Genomic DNA, 12,531 nt, shown 5'->3' with positions numbered 1-12,531 from the left:
TCTTCATGTGAAAGTGAGCCATGGATAACAGGGTGAATGCTGCAGCCATCAAATTTAAGCCTTGAAGAACCAGTCTCACAGGAGGACAGGAATGGTCTAGAACCTGACATGCAATCTTAAGGAAGGATTTCTGCTCTGAGGTAACAATGCAAACTATCCAAATGTGTCTAGGTGAGCTCCTACAAACTTCAAGACTTGAACTGGTTGAAGATGGGACTTTGAAAGACTTACTGTGATCCCTACGATTGGGCACAAGTGGAGTAAGTAATCCCTGGCCTTTTCCAAGAGATGCTTGGTTGGTGCAGACAGGAGTCAGTCATCTAAATAAGGAAAAACTCCAAATCTGTGCAGTCTGAGATGAGCTGCGACCACTGCCATACATTTAGTGAACACCCTGGGGGGCTGTAGTGAGACCAAAGGGCAGGGTTCTGAACTGGTAATGACTGGCTTCCAGACGAAAGTGCAGACATCTTCAAAAGCGCCTGTGTATTTTGATGTGATAGTATGCATTTTGAAGATCTATACAGCACATCCACTCATCCTTCTGTAGAAGAGGCAGAACAGACTGAACCATGACCATCTGTTAAGGATAGTTGTGTAAACTCTTAACACACACGACTTATACAGTTATCCTGGGACTGGGGTCCAACTGGGGCATTCAGTTCTGAGGAAAGGTATGTGCAGATATCACTTTTACGGCCCACACACCGCTGGCCAACATCAGACATCCCAAGTACCTAGCAGTGACGAAGCTTTTGTATACTGGCCAGACATTCAGGTAGCTAGCACAGGATAACCCAAGGGTTTTGACTACTGCAACATGAGAATAGGACATCTTGAGAGTTCTTCACAAACTGATTTAAATCACTGAGATCTACAAACGTTCTCAGGTCCCCTGATTTCTTTGGCACAAAAAACAACCTAGAGTAAAAATTCCAGATCCTGTTTGGTCTGGTGGGACATTTTGGATGAGACTCTTCTAGCAGCCTTTGGATCTCTAATGCTGCTAACTCTCTCTGATTAGAGGGAACATCGGAGAGACTTCTCTTTCGTGAAGGGCTTTGTGACAAAAGAATGAAATATCCTCTGGATATGATCCTTTGCACCCAAGTATCTCTTGTGATGGCTATCCAGGCGTCTAGGTGCAAGGAAAATCACCCTGTGACTGCCTCCAGTGAAGAACAGTTGGACCACCTTTCAGTAGCGTTGAAAGGGCCTATCAGAGAAAAGGTCGAGACCCTTAGTTCTGCAGACCCTGCCTTCCCTTATTTGCCCCCTCTACCTCTGGAAGAAAAATCACCACACAAGTCCTGAAAAGGTCCTTGAGATTTTCTAAACCACATTTTCTTACCACCATGCTGATTCCTAGAAAAAGGTCTTTGCATGGTAGAGAAACAGATTCCAACAGCAGACAAGGTCTTTCCATCTTCCTCACTGCGGGAAAGTGTGTATTTAAAATGTGGGCCTAAACAGGGAAAAGCCATCAAAAGGAGCACTGATGAATGAAAATTTAAAGGGCACCACAAAACCACACAGTCTCATCCAAGCAGGTCTTCTTAAGGTTATGCCTGAACCACAGCTTGTGAGGAACCTTCAAGCAACTTGAGAAACTAACCTCATGGACATGTTGGATATACGTTGCAGGGTGGGGCCAGGTGGTAGAAATAAGTTCTCTTCCTCTGCCAACACAGACCCTGGGGTAGACTTAGAGAGTTCCTTGATCAAGTCCCTCTGTAAGCTAGTAAAATGAGCCAGATAGATGAGCAATTGTAAGGCAAAGGTCGCCGAAGTGTAATCGTTTTCCAAATCTGACCAATGCCCTAGATTCCCAGTTGGGGGAGGGGTGGACAGAGGAACTCTGTTCGGCTAGTTCCTTTTTGATGGCTGCTGCCACAAACCTAGCCATCTACAGGAATACCTTTACCCCAGTACTGCCCATCTTTGGGTGCTCTTAGATTTTTGTCTGGATGTCAGGAGACAGGCTCCATGAATTCCAGTTCCTTCCACACCCGACGGGAGACTAGGTTTATGAGGTCATCCGCAGAGGGGCATTGGCGGTAACCCAAGACATAGATAGGCCACAACTGAAGGCTTCCAAGAACATCAAATCCTCTTGAGAAGGGCTTTGGGAGAACCAACCACCTTTCTGGCACAGGATCTCTAGAATGTGTCCAAAGGAGACATCTTCAGATGGGGAGCTAGGGGACACTTCCTCCTCATCAAAATCATTAACCTCCATTAAAGATTCCGGAGAGGAATTTAAGTGTCTCCTCTTGCACTTTCTCTTCCTGTGTACTACTACAGTGGGGTGTTCTGGAGAGGTATCAGAAGAGATAGGGAGTTCCTAAACAGGAACTGTCTGGAAGCTCCTACGGGCTGGCTGTCCCTGTGGAAAAGGAAGACGAGACTTAGAGCTCCAATCCGTTGTGGGAACTGATATACAATCCGAGGAAGTCAGAGTATAAGATTCTCTGGGATGGGAGCACACTTTCCATTACCTCAAAGGCAGAGTGTCCAGGAAAGGTAGAAACCAACCTCACTGGAGCCGAAGCTCTTGGCTCAGCCAGTTCTCCACCCCTAATGGATCTCCACTACAAGGAAGGAATAGGACTAATAGGACTAGAGCTGTCCAGTGCTGAGGCTCCAAGGAGAAGCACGGGCCCCCAGATCCAATGTTGACGCTTTGGGCTTCAAGACTCTTATTGCTGAGTAGTGATTGGCGCCGAAAGGGACAGGAACAAAGTTGGATCTGAAGATGAAGCTGGTACCCTTAGATAGTACAGTTGTGTACACTTACCATAAATATAGATGTTCGAGTGTATTCACTGTTGCAGTCATTACATTTGGGTAATCTGCTGGCAGGTTGCCCTAAGTCGGCCTGATTAACAAAGTCTTGGGTTCTGCGTCGGTTGGTGTCCCTTCTTCCATGACATCAGGTCGTCAGGGGTATAAAACATGCAGCTGACGCCATTACATCAGTTCTTCTTGCCCCAGATGTCAGGTGCCCCCCAAACAGGGAGCAAAAAAAAAAGTATATATATATATATATATATATATATATATATATATATATATATATATATATATACACATATATACATACATACACATATATATATATATATATATGTAGAATAAAAAACACAAAACATATACCTCCAAACAAAAGCAAATAAACCAAGAAGGCTTTTAGAGATAGTAACAGAAATGAGAGGTATAGTTAGAGAAAAAACAGGGGGTTGGAGGGAGGGTAACCAGAAATGCAACAGTGAATACACTCAAACATCTACATGTATGGTAAGTGTACACAACTGTACTGTGTTCTTCATGTTTCACTGTTGCAGTCATTACATTTGGGTAGAATCCCAAAGCTATGGTCAGGAGGATGGATTTATACAGCATTAGAAGCAGCTATAAGGCCCTGCAGGACAGCAGTGGCAAAGCCTGCTCTGGATTTACAGAAGAGCGGTAAATGGTACTGTTTGGTGAACGTATGAACTGAGCTCCAGGTAGCAGCTTCTAGAATGTCTCTGGTAGGAACCCCTCTGAGAAAGGCTGCAGAAGTAGATGCAGCCCTGGTGGAATGAGATCTGATCCCCTTGGGGACAGGTTTACCATGGTGCATATAGCATAAACAAATACAATGGCTTATCCATTTGGAAATAGTCTGCTTTGAAATAGCCTTTCCCTCTGCCCCTGCAGCAAATGCCACAGGTAATTGTTCAGATTTTCTTAGAGATTTTGTCCTGTTTAAGTAAAATCTTAGTTGTCTGTGTACATCCAATGAATGCAGAATCCACTCACCCTTGTTCTGTGAATTTGGGAAGAAAGTTGGCAGATGACTGGTCTGATTAAGGGCCACACTAGATACCACTTTAAGCATAAAGGATGGATTGGTCCTGACAGCCACCCTGTCCGGGTAAAAAAATAATGAAAGGCTCCTCTGCCATAAGAGCCTGTAGTAATTTTTGGCCTCTCTGAGGTACTGCTTTAGCAGAGGATGAGAAAAGAGGGGAGGCTCTGTGTTGTAATGAGCTGAAATGGCAGATGCATGTATTTTTATGGAAGAAAAAGAAAGGCCCTTGTGAAGCATCTCAGTTAAGTATTGCAGAATCTGAGGAATATTGGGCATTGCTGTGCTTATTCCTTGTGCTTGGTTCCAGGCACAGAATCTTTTCCATTTGTCAGCATAAGATTTTCTAGTACTAGGCCTTCTAGCCTCCAATATGACATCCATCACAGGTTTGCTGAGAGATGTAACTGGTGAAATTAGTTGATTAGCCATGCTGCAAGATTTAGAGTTTGGAGCAGTGTGTGCAGAATTTGATAGTTCTGCTGAGACAGTAGGTAAGGTGTCTGAGGCAGGTACCACAAAGGAAGGTGTGATATATTGCGTAGGAGTGGGTACCAGTGTTGGCGAGGCCAGTCTGGAGCAATCAGAATCATTTTTGCTTTTTCCTGTTTGACTTTTAGTAAGACCTTGGAGAGCAGAGGCAGAGGGGAAAGGCATAGACCAATAGGTTTTTCCAGCTGAAGGATAGAGCATCCACTTTCCAAGCTTTTTTGTGATGAATTCTTGTGCAGAATTTGTCGAACTGATAGTTTTGGAGTGAGGCAAAAAGATCTATGTCAGGGCTCCCCCATTTGCATGTCAACATGCTGAAGATTTGTGGATCCAGTTTCCATTCGTGTGGGTCCATAAGATTTCTGTTTAGTTTGTCTGCCAGAGTATTTTGCTTTCCTTGCAGGAATTGAGCTTGTAGATGTATTTCATAAGTCAAGGACGTGTTCCACAATACCATGGCTAGTCTGCAAAGGGGGTAGGAATGGGTACCCCCCTGCTTGTTTATGTACTACATGACTGTGGTGTTGTCTGGCTTTATCAGTAGTTGTCCTAGATGAAGACAGTCCTTGAAGGCTGTCAGAGCATTCTGTACAGCTAGCATATCTTTCCGATTGATATGTAGGTGCATTTGATTTGGGCTCCAATGGCCTGAATGCATCCCCCTGCCCTAAATGCATCTCCCTGCCAGATGCGTCCCCCAAGCATAATCTGATGCGTCTGTAGTCAGGGTTTGGGCGGCAGGGGGTGGAATGAATGACACTCCCTTGTTTTGGTGGCAAACCTCTGCCCACCATAGGAACTCTAGCTGCAGGCAAGGAATGATAGGAATCATTGTTTCCAGGCTGTTTCCAGGCTGTGACAATGTTGACTCCATAAGCTTTTTAGGTAGCATTGAGGTTTCCTCATATGCAGTCTTGCATATGGAATTAGAGGAATGCAGGAGGCCATGAACCCCAAGGCCTGCAGAATTTGTCTTGCAGACAGCTGGGTTTTTGTGGCCACCTGTTTGAAAGTAAGTCAACAATTGAATTTGTTTTTCTGGCATAAGGAAAGTCATCTGGGCAGTATTATTCAAGCTTGCACACAGGAATGTAATTATTTGAGAGGGTACCAGTTGTAATTTCTTTTCGTTTATGGTGTACCCTAGACAAGTTAGAAGCCTTTTTACAAATGCCAGATGTTTTAGAAGAGGGTTCTTGTTTTCTGCCTGAATTAGGCAATCGTCCAGGTATGGATACATTTTAATATTTATTTGCCTGCAAAATGCAATTACTGGTGCCAAGCACTTTGTGAAGACCCTGGGTGCAGTAGATAAGCCAATGGGCAGTGCAGAGAACTGGTAGTGCAAATAGCCTGCTTTGAAGCGGAGGTATCTTCTGCAAGATTCCCTGACTGGGATATGCAGGTAAGCCGCTTTTAAGTCTAGAGTTACCAACCAGGCATCCTTGCCTAGCATAGGTAGTAACTGTTGGAGAGTCAAAATCTTGAATTTTGGAATGTCCAGAAATGTATTCAGAATGGATAAGTCCAGAACTGGACACCATGATTTGTCTTTTCTGGGTACCAGGAAAAGTCTTCAATAAAAACCTTGTCCCTTTTCCTTTTCTGGTACTGGTTGAATAGCCCCCCCCCCCCCATATTCATGAGGGACATAACTTGTTTCTGGGCCTCTGCCCACTGATTTGGAGGCAAATCTGGCCATCCGTTTGGGATTGGCAACGTGTGGAAATGAAATCTGTATCCCTGGGATACTATATTTAAAACCCATTTGTCCTGGGTAATCAGTTGCCAGTTTTGTGCACGAAGTGCCAGTTTTCCCCCCAAAGGGGCGGCCAAAAGATAAGTGCTTGGTGATTGCAGTGGAAAGTCATTGAGACTGTTTACCACAGGAAGGTGCCTTGTTACTTCCAGATTTGGAGGTGGAGGCACCCCACTGCTTTGTTCTATAAATTCCTTGTGACTGAAACCCGGAGCCTTTGGAATGTCTGGGTTTGACCGGAGCAACTCTAGTGGATACTGGAAAGGACCAGTTCTTAGTAGGCCAGTGCCTACTGAACTGGGGTGGCTGCACTTGAAGGAAATCTTTCACAGTTTGCATAGATTTTTCTTGATCGTCCATCTTTTTCAAAACTTCTTCAGCCTTATTACCAAATAGACCAAATAAAAACAGTCTTTGAACCAAATAAGGAATCAGATGCAAAAACCAGAGAATACAAGAAAAAGAAAAATAATCTGGTTCCACACAGCAGTGAAGATCAACATGTCCTTTATTGTAGTAGGTAAGCGCTTTCTCGGAATAACATCAGCTTCATCAGAGTCTGATGAAGCTGATGTTATTCCGAGACAGCGCTTACCTACTACAATAAAGGACATAGATCTTCACTACTGTGTGGAACCAGATTATTTTTCTTTTTCTTATTACCAAATAGACTGTCCTGTTGTAAAGAAGCATCCAACAATTTTACTTTAACATGGTCACATGCTGTTCCTTTAAAACGACCAAACAATTCAAGCACACTAAACTATGAAAAATGACAGCAACAACTCTGAATCACTACCTACTAAATCAAACGGGAATCTTTTTTATTGATGAGAATATTAGCAATTTCTGTTTTGACAATTTTTATCTGAAGGCCTTTATTCATGGCAAAAACACTAGTTCAATCTATTAAGCAGCTCTGTTTCCTAAAAAAAGGACCACACATATGGTAGACTGCCTTCTCCTGAAACAATGTCTTACCAGTAAGCAGCTGCTGACTTAACACTGATTAGAAGACATTCAATGCAAAGCTAAGGCAAGCTACATAAAGAGAACACATGCTTCAAGTATCAATATAAACCTTCAGTGGTTTGAAGGGATGGGCCAGATGCACACTAGCCTCACCCCCTTAAATTTCCCAGTGCCAGCCTGCGACAGTGAGCATTCCACATTCATGTTCATGATGTGATCAGGTACTTGAAGGGGGGCTATAAAAAGCAGATAAAATGCCTCATAGCCCTAATGGATTAAATGCTAACACGGACTTTCCTTTGGATGGGGCATTAAAACAGAAGTCTACGTATGTGAACGGGTAGCCAAGGAGCTGTTGGTTAAAATCCATAGTAGCAATCAGAACAGCTGCAGGATTTCCATGGATTTCTACAGTATCCTGCCAGGGAGCTGTTCGTTAAAATTCATGGTAGCAATCAGAACAGCTGCAGGATTTCCAGAGATTTCAAAAGTAAACTGTCACTTTCCCCAAAGTTAATATGGATATGATCCTCCCTTCCAAACAGACCTAGTAGGATCAACATGGTAAAAAAGAATAAAATAAAATAAACAAGCAGGGAATGCAAAACAATCCAATTATACAAAATGGGGAAAAGGGGTTGTGGATGGATGAATGTGAAATGCACAACAGCCAACAAAAAAGAAGTTATGTTCTTACCATAGCATTCCATCTGTGTTGTCCACCTCATTCTTCATTAACCTGTGGGTCACTGTTCTGACCCTCAGAACCAGCTAGGCCTTTTCCCTAGCTTGAGATTCGAAGTTCAAATTCCTCCTCCATATCTGTAATGGCCTATTTCCCCCAAAGTACCTCAGATTGAGTTTGCTGCAACTATTTATCCACTGTCCACCAAAAACAATTGTCTATCACAAAGAACAGGAAACAACAGGAGCTGAAACAGGAACTGTGGTTCCTATGAACATACCCATCAAGTAACTGGGACTCTTGGACTGGGGAAGGAGGGGGGGCAAAAGTGAATGAAAACAGACAACACAGATGGAATGTTATGGTAAGAACACATCTTTATCCGATTTTGTCATCACTCGTTTATTAACCTGTGGGACAGAGCCCCGGCTACAGAAATCCAGGGTGGCCCTTATGGAAGGATATTTTTGAGCACAGCAATGACAGAAGCACTCCTATTCCTAGAAATACCCAATTTATAATGAGTGATAAACGTATGACAATTTGACCATATAAGCAGCTGCACAGATGTCATCAATAGATACGCGACCAAAAAGCTTGAGAAGTTGCCACAGACCTTATAAAGAGAGCTTTAATCTGACCAGGTACGGGGATATTCTAAAAACAAACAAAGGAGGCACAGTCTTTTAACCATCTCACCAAAGAGGTCTTGGAAATTGCTTTACCTCTTTTAATGTCTGAAAAAAATATAAACAATTGTTCAGATGTCCTGAAGCCTTAGTTCTGTCCAGGTAAAAACGCAGTTGTCCAAGCACATCAAGGAAATGGATAGTGTGCTCGTTCTTATTTTGAAAGTTAGGGAAGAAAACAGGGAGGTTAACAGAGTGGTTGATACTGGCTTCTGTTGAAACTTTAGGCAAGAAAGGAAGCATTGTTGGGTAAGGTTACTCTATCTTTGTGAAAAATTAAATATGGAAACTTGGAGGAATGGGCCCCATAACTCATTCTTCCTGCTGAAGTAACAGCCACCAGAAAAAGTGTTTTCCATGAAACTTTAAATCTACTCTGGCCGCCGGGTCGACAGGGGGACAAATCAGCACTTGCAACATTATGGACAAATCCCAACGGGAAGCAGGATCTTTAATGGGAGGGCAAAGTAGAAAGGTGCCTCTAAGAAAGGCTTTGAGCTACTATGAAGAGTCTTCTCCCAAATAAAAATCGGAAATTGCAGCTACCTGAATTTTGACAGTGGAAAAAGTAGCCCCATCATTAAAAAAGGAAGCCAAAAAATCCACCACCACAGAGACAGGGGCTGTAAAAGGATCCATTTGTTTCTGTTGGGCCCATATGGAAAACCTATTCCACTTACTCATAAATCTTCCTGTTGGAGGGTTTATGAGCAGAAATCAAAATCTTCCGGACAGGGAATGAAAAGCCTAGGATGTCTGGCCATCATCAGAAGTGGAGAAACCATGTGGTTAAGTTTCAGACCTTGAATATCCGGATGAGAGCCCCCTTAAGTAATAAAATAAAAGATCCGGAGCAAGACCTTGTGTCACCAGAGGGCAAATCAGCTGAGACCAAACACTGCTGGGCCAAACTTGTCAAGGTCAAAAGGGAGCAATGACGATTCCTTTCCTCTTCAATCTAAATGCCTTTTGCAAGAACTTGGTAATTGGGGGCACCGGGGGAAATGCAGAGTACACTGGGAGGCCAAACATGGACTAGAGCATCCACTGGTGACTGTCCCGGAGGAGGGATCAAAGCAAAGTACCTGTTGCATTTGTTGCTGAGAGGGGAGGCAAAAAGGTCGCAGCAGGGTTGTCCCCATCTTTGGAAGATCATATTTGCTGTGGATGTTCAGAAACCACTCGTGCGGCATCAGTTAAGACTCAGCTGAGCCTGTCCACTAGGATGTTGGACTCTCCTGGAATGTGTGTTGCCACTAGAAAGTGGTTGGTTGAGATCACCAATTGCCACATACTCAGCTTCTCAACACAGTGGGTAAGAACCGGTTCCTCCTTGTTTGTTGATGTACCAGACTACTGACTTTGCCCATCTGTATTCCAATAGTCCCTACAGGAAGAAAGCTGTGCAGCTCTTGCAACGTCAAAAAAACTGCTCTCATCTCAAGGACACTGAGAAGCAGGTTGCTCTCTTGGGACGCCCACTTACCTTGAGCCATCCAACCCAGATAATGCCCATCCCGTCTGGGAGATGTCCTTGGTCAACGAGGCATTTGGAGAATGAAGAACGAAGGGGCTTTCTTGAAGAACGTCTGCAGAGTGAAGCCACCACAACAGATTCCATGCATACTTTCTGATGGGAAAACAGATGATTTCTGTGTAGAAATCATTGAACTGCTAACGTCCATTGTAAAATTCTCATGTGAAGACATGCTATGGGCAACAAAAGGGGTATCGTGGCAGCCATAGAACGGAGAGCTCTGAGAATCAAACTCATTGGAGGGTTTGGTATGGCCAGAATTTGTTTGACATGAAGGTGCAATGTTGGTTACTCGATCCACAGAGAGAAGACCAAGAAACTGTTGTGTCCAGACCTGCCCTATGAAATTTATCACCTGAACCAGCTCCAACTGGGATTTCTAAAAGTTGAGAATTATACCAAGACGTTAAGCCAGCTGCAAAAGGTAATCCCTGGCCTGAATCAAAAGATGCCTGGCTGTAGTGGTCAGGAGCCAGTTGTCTAGATAGGGGAATATCTAGAATATCTACAGCCTGAGATGAGCTGCAACCACTACCAAGCATTTGTGAACACCCTGGGGGCTGTGGTGAGACCAAACGGGAGTGATCTGAACTAAAAATGACTGACTTCCAGCCTGAAATGAAGATCACTTCTGGAGCACCTGTCCATCGTCATATCGTAGTACGCATCCTTCAGGTCTAGTGACATCCAGTTGTTCATCCTTAGCAGGGGTAAGACGGACTGAACTGTGACCATCCTGAACTTTGTGTTCTTCACAGATTTGTTTAGAGATTTCACAAATGGCCTCAAGTCACCTGTCTTTTGGGGCACCAAAAAGAACCTCGAGTATACTCCTGATCCGACTTAATTCCAACTTGAATGGGGCAGAGGGGGAGCTCCTGGATGACTTTTTTGCAGCAATTTTGAGACTTCTATGGCTGCATCCCCTCTCTGATTGGGTGGCACATTGGGGAGGAAACACTTTTTGTCTTGGTGTCTCTAAAAAGGGAATCAAGTATCCTCTGGATACAAGCCTTAAGACCCATCAGTTGTTTTGTGATGGCTTCCCAGGCTTCAGGGTGCAAGGAAAAACGGCCCCAGACTGCATCCAGAGGCAGGCAATTGGGCAACTGTTCAGGGACACTGGGTCTGTCCAAGGACTCTTGGTTCTGCGGACCCCCTCACCCTTATGAGCGGCGCCTACCATTTTATTTCCCCCTCTGCCTCTGGCGGGGAATTCTACCTGAGAATCCTGGAAAGGACCCAGATATTTCTTGAACCACATCTTTTTATCCCCCCCCACTGGTTCCTGGAGAAGCATCTTTGTGGAGTAGAAACACGGATCCCGACAGCAGACAGGGTCTCTTCCCATCTTCCTCACTGCAGGAGTCTGTCTCTCAAACATTGGGCCAAACAAAGTTGATCCGTCAAAAAGCGCATTGACAAAGAATGCCTTGAAAGGTCCCAAACTCTCTCAACTGCATCCCAGCATGACTCCTTATGGCAATGCCGGAACAGGACGCCTTTGAGATACCCTTTGCTGTGACAGTCTCATGGATGTGTTGGACAGGGATTGGAGGATGGCCATCCTGGAGGAGAAAGCCTTCTGATCCTCTGCAGACATGGACCCTGGGGTTGAGCTAGAGTTCCTTGACCAAGTCCCTCTGTAGTGTCGTAAAATGAGAAAGCTAGTTTAGCACTCTCAAGGAGAAAGTGGCAGAGGTGTAAACTTTTACCAAACCTGTTCAAAGCTCTAGACTCCCTGTTAAGTGGGTGGACAGAGAAGCTCTCGTGGGTCAGCTCCTTTATGGTGGCTGACGCAACAACCATGAATACCCTTAATCCAGAAGGATCTGTCCTGGGAAGCACTCAAGATTTTGCCTGCAAACTAGGAACCGAAGTATGGGGTGAAGAGGCAAAAGTGGGAACAGGAGGAGGAGATTCCAATACCTTCAGCTCTGACAGCTTTGGCATTGTCTGACAGGCTCTGGCTGAGGAGGAGACCTGTCAGAAGAATGCATTCTTGTTTCCTGGGCCTCTTTGTGCTTTCTAGAGGGGGTCTGAGACCCTGAGGTAGAAGGAACAAGTAAGAGGGGATGAAGCAGGCAGTAATCCCATGAGGATCAACTCATTATAGTGATCTGCCAAGGCTTGGGGGTGGAAACCTCCACAGACCGAACCAGTCACCGTTCAAATGTGAGGGCCCCAAACAATAGACACTCCCTGTTGCCATCAGACAAGGAAATCTTGTGCCCAGAGGAAGTGCACTTCCAGAAACTAACAGTCCTGCCAGACTTAGATTTGGACATGTCAAAAAAGGGGCTTTTTTTTTTTGGAAAAGGCAAGAAAAGGGGAAAAGGAGGAAAAGTTATGCTGGACAGAAACCCAAATTAAAACAACCAAAGTGAACTGCAGGACAGCGAAAAAAGGTAGGAAACGATAAAAGGACAAACAGAGGGAAAACATCAAACTCCAACTGCTGGACAGCGGAAAAAGGTAGGGAAATGATAAAAGGACAAAGAGTGGGAAAATATCAAACTCCCTGAGAAAAAATGAGGACAGCTA

The 12,531-nt window shown here is 44.4% G+C and overlaps 1 protein-coding gene across 3 annotated transcripts in view; it reads right to left on the bottom strand.

Moving 5' to 3' along the window:
- TOX4 (TOX high mobility group box family member 4) overlaps positions 1 to 12,531 on the bottom strand; it is a 966,801-nt gene that overhangs the window by 357,272 nt on the left and 596,998 nt on the right. The window lies entirely within an intron of this gene.

This window comes from Protopterus annectens, chromosome 16.part0, assembly GCF_019279795.1.
Source record: "Protopterus annectens isolate FY-2018-M chromosome 16.part0, PAN1.0, whole genome shotgun sequence".
Classification (NCBI taxonomy): Eukaryota; Metazoa; Chordata; order Ceratodontiformes; family Protopteridae; genus Protopterus; species Protopterus annectens.
This window is presented reverse-complemented; position numbering and strand designations above follow the sequence as displayed.